Source organism: Oryx dammah, unplaced genomic scaffold (genome assembly GCF_014754425.2).
Source record: "Oryx dammah isolate SB20612 unplaced genomic scaffold, SCBI_Odam_1.1 HiC_scaffold_8, whole genome shotgun sequence".
Lineage (NCBI taxonomy): Eukaryota > Metazoa > Chordata > Mammalia > Artiodactyla > Bovidae > Oryx > Oryx dammah.
Window position 1 is genome coordinate 54,006,052 of NW_024070192.1, and position 5,071 is coordinate 54,011,122.

General features: G+C 35.6%; 1 non-coding gene across 1 annotated transcript; it reads right to left on the minus strand.

Annotated features, from left to right (window-relative positions):
- Positions 1-2,009: 2,009 nt before the first annotated feature.
- On the minus strand, positions 2,010-2,083 carry TRNAT-CGU. The gene has a single exon. It is a non-coding gene; the product is annotated as a tRNA-Thr (tRNA).
- Positions 2,084-5,071: the final 2,988 nt, after the last annotated feature.

Consider the following 5,071-nt stretch of genomic DNA (forward strand, 5'->3'; position numbering starts at 1 on the left):
CAGATGCTATCTTCAATGTGCTGGAAGAAAAATGATTAGTTTCAATTCGATATCAGTAATTAAAGGGAAAAAGTCATTTTCAGACAAACAAAAACTGAAATAATTTGGTACCAACAAAACTTCACTCTGGCAGAAGAAAACCCTGATGGAAGATGTGAGGAGGAGTAAGAGGCAATAAAGCACACAAAAAGTGGAAAATAGGTGAAATATTGAGTGTTGTTCTTCTTGTTATTCAGTCATCCAGTCATGTCCAACTCTTTGCAACCCCATGGACTGCAGCACGGCTGCCCTCCTTGTCCCTCACCATCTCCTGGAGTTTGCCCAAATTCATGTCCATTGCATCAATGATGCCATCCAGCCATTGAGTATATAAAGCAATATTGAGTATATAAAGCAACAATAAATGTATGGGGTTTCAAAAGAAAAGTTGATAGGTTAAAATGTACAGCATTAATAGCATCTAAATCAGGAAGATATAAATGGAAGTTGTAAAATTTTTATATTTTTTGGAAGAGTAAAATTATCAAATTAGATTTGTGGGTTTTCCAGTACATATGTACAGATGTGAGACTTGGATCATAAAGAAGGCTGAACGCCAAAGAATTGACGCTTTTGAATTGTGGTGCTGGAGAAGACTCTTGAGAGTCCCCTGGACAGCAAGAAGATCCAACCAGTCCATCCTAAAGGAAATCAACCCTGAATATTCTTTGGGAGGACTGATGCTGAAGCTGGAGTTCCAATACTTTGGCCACCTGATGCGAAGAGCTGACTCATTGGAAAAGACCCTGATGCTGGGAAAGATTGAAGGCAGGATGAAAAGGGGACCAGAGGTTGAGATGGTTGGATGGCATCACCCACACAATGGACAAGAGTTTGAGCAAACTCCAGGAGATAGTAAAGGACAGGGAAGCCTGATATGCTGGAGTCCCTGGGGTCACAAAGAGTTGGACATGACTGAGCGACTGAACAACAACTAGATACAAGGTAAATATTGCAAAAGTCAATTGAATTTCTATAATCTAGCTGTAAACAAATTAAAATGAAAATGTTAAAGATAATATTTAAAATAGCATTAGAAAGCATAAAAATCTAGAAATGAATCTTCATTTGACATGTAAGAATTCTACACAAAAACTATAAAACATTATTGAATATTAAAGAAGATCTACATATGTAGAGGGTTATTTCACATTTTGGAAGACGCATTCATAAAGATGCCAATTCTCTTTAAAGTGATCTGTAGAATCAATTTAGTCCCAATCAAAATCCTGCCAGAATTTGAAAATTTTTTCAATTTTTCGTTGCTAAAAATATAGAAATACAATTAATTTTTGTATTTTTAATTTGTATTATATGACCTTAACTGAACTCATATATTAGTTCTGGTGGCTTTTTCATAAACTGCTTAAGATTTTCTACATAGATAATCATGTTAACAGTGAAAAAAGAAAGTTTTATTTCTTCTTTTACAATCTGCGTGACTTTTTCTCTATCCTATTCTCTTGCCTTCATTAAAATGTTAAAAAGACTTGGTAAGAGCAGATATACTTGCCTCATTTTCAATCTTAGGAGGAAGGCATTCAACATCTATCTCACCATCAAGTGTAATGTTAGCTGTAGTTTATTTTGAAGACTCTTTTCATCAGGTCAAGGGAATTTTATTCTAAGTTTGCTGAGAATTTTTTTTTGTCATGAATGAATGTTGGGTTTTGTGAAGTGTTTTTTCTATTTAGATGATCATATGACTTTTCTTTTTTGCATGCTAAGTTGCTTCAGTCATGTGCCACTGTTTGCGACCCCATGAACTATTGCCCACGAGGCTCCCTTGGTGATTTTTCCAAACAAGTATACTGGAGTGGGTTGCCATTTCCTCCTCCAGGGGATCCTCCTGACTCAGGGATTGAACCAGCACCTCATGTCACCTCTTTGGCAGATGTGTTCTTTACCGCTAGCACCCACTGAGAAGCCCTAAAAACAAAGGACTCGGTTTTGAGAGAGAAAATCCCAGCAGCCCCTGCTGGGATTCGAACCCAGGATTTCCTGTTTACGAGACAGGCGCTTTAGCCAACTAAGCCACAGAGCCAGTTGTGCCTCTCTTTTACTGTGTTGAAATGACGTATATTGAGTTTTGAAAATTAGACTAATCTTATATTCTCAGGATAAATCCCACTTCATCTGATGAATTATCCTTTTCACATATTTCTGCATTCAGTTTGCTAAATCTTTCTTAAATGTTTTTGTTTCTATGTTCATGAGGAATACTGGTCTGTAGTTTTATTCTTTTGTAATGTTTTTGTCTGGTTTTGATAGTATGGTAATTGTATCATAAAATGATTTGAAAGGGATTCTCTGACCTTCTATTTTCTGAAAGAGATTGTATATAATCCGTATTATTTCCTCCGTAATTTGTTAGAATTCATTAGTGAAGTTATCCAGGCCTGATAGATTTTAAGGGAACATTTCTTTAGTTGACTTAGAGATATCCTGGGTATCTATTTTTTCCTGATTGTGCATTCTTCTCATCTTTTAAGGAATTTGTCCGTTTCATTTAAATACTTTAATTGGCATAATGTTCCTTTATTATACTTTAATGTCTATAAAATATACTCCTGATACTCTCTTATTTCCGATATAATAATTTATGTCTTCTTTCCCTTTTTTCTTAATTAGTCTGTCTAGTTTACCAATTTTATTGATCTTCTCAAAGAAGCAGCTTTTGATTTCACTGATTTTTTTTGTTTGTTTTTTTTTCACGTTGTGTTTTAGCAGCTTCCAGTCTTACCTTTATTGTTTACTTCTTCCTATTTACATTGGAATTAATTTTCTCTCTTTTTTTTTCTAGTTTTTTAAGGTGTAAATTTAAGTAGTTGCTTTGAGACCTTTCTTCTTTTCTAATATAAACATTTAGGGCTATATATCTCCCTCTAAGCACTCCCTTAGCAGCTTCTCACAAAATTTCATATGTTGTATTTAATTTACTTCAAAATATTTTCTAATTTCTATTCAGATTTCCTTTTTTGACCCATGGGTTATTTAGAAAGGTATTGTTTAATCACAAAATATTTGAGGATTCTCTAGATACCTGTTATTGATTTTTAGTTTAATTTTATTATTGCAAAAAAAAATGAAACATATAGTGTATGAATGCAATGAAAGTTACTCCTTGGAAGGAAAGCTATGACAACCTAGCTTTTGGTCAACCCAGACAGTGTATCATGGAGAAGGCAATGGCAACCCACTCCAGTGTTCTTGCCTGGAGAATCCCAGGGAGGGGGTAGCCTGATAGGCTGCCCTCTATAGGGTTGCACAGAATCGGACACGACTGAAGCGACTTAGCAGCAGCAGCAGCAGCAGACAGTGTATCATAAACAAAGACTTTGCCAACAAAGGTCTGTATAGTCAAAGCTATGATTTTTCCAGAGTCATGTATGGATGTGAGACTTGGACCATAAAGAAGACTGAAGAATTGATGCTTTTGAACTCTGGTGCTGGAGAAGATTCCTGAAAGTCCCTTGGACTGCAAGGAGACCAAACCAGTCCACCCTAAAGGAAATCAACCCTGAATATTCATTGGAAGGACTGATGCTGAAGCTGAAACTCCAATATTGTGGCCACCTGATGCAGAAAACCTACTCATTGGAAGAGACCCTGATGCTGGGAAAGATTGAGGGTAGGAGAAGAACGCAACGGGAGATGAAATGGTTTGATGGCATCACTGACTCAATGGACATGAATTTAAGCAAACTCTGGGAGACAGTGAAGGAGAGGAAGCCAGACGTGCTGTGTCCATGAGGTTTCAAGGAGTTGGACATGACTTAGCCACTGAACCATCACATGCCTTCAGTATTTTTAAAATTTATTGAGACTTGCTTTATGGCCCACAATATGTTCTACTTTTGATGAATGTTCCATGTATACTTGGAAAAAAATGTATATTCTGCTGTTTGGGGATAGTTTTATATTGTCAATTAAGTCAAGTTGATTGAATTCTACATCATTACTGATTTTATGTCAATTTTTTCTTCAATGACATAAAGAAATGTTGAGCTCTCCAACTATAATTGTAGATTTATCCATTTTTTTACAAATTCATCAGTTTTTCAATGTATTTTATTATTCATTTATTTATTTATTTTTGGCTGCACTGGGTCTTCACTGATGCCCTTGGGCCTTCTCTAGTTGTAGTGAGTGGGGGCTGCTTTCTAATTGCAGTGTGTGGGTTTCTCTTGCTGTAGAGCACGGCTTTAGGGCACATGGTCTTCCATTGTTGAGGCAAACAGACTCGATAGTTGCTGCTCCCAGGCTCTAGGATAGGAGCTCAATAGTTGTGGCACACGGACTTAGTTGCCCTATGGCATGTAGAATCTTCCCTGACCAGGTTTGAACTTGTGTCCCCTGCATTAGCAGGCAGATTCTTAACCACTGAACCACCAGGGAAGTCCTCATCCATTTTTTATTAATGTATTTTGAAGCTGTTTTATTATTTACATACCTTCTAGGGTTATTATGTCCTCTTGATTTTGTTGTCCTTTATCATTATGCAATGTCCTTATTAATTTCTGGTGTTATTTTATATTCTGAAGTTTACTTGATTAGATATTAACATCTTCATGGTATTTATTCTTTATTCAATTTACTTTAAGCCTATTTACATCTTTAAATACAAGAGAGTTTCTTGTAGACATCATTTTGGGTCTTCTTCTATTTTTTCCAATCTGAAAATCTGTCATTCATTAGAATATACTCCATTTACATTTAATGTAATTATAAATGTAGTTGGGTTTAAGTCTACCATCTTGCTATTTGTCTTCTATTTATACATCTTTGTTGTCGTTCTTTTGATTTTTTGCTCTTGTCTTCTTTTGAATTGCTTGAGTATTTTTTAATGATTCAGTTTTAATTTACACTATTGTCGTCTTAGTGACATTTTAGTGGGATGTCTATTTATTTATCTATCTATGTATTTAGTGATTGATCTGGAATTTTTAATACACACATTTAACTTAGACTACTCTGACTTCCTCTACTACTCTTAACTTAGACACACTCCTGGAATGTGAAGTCAAGTGGG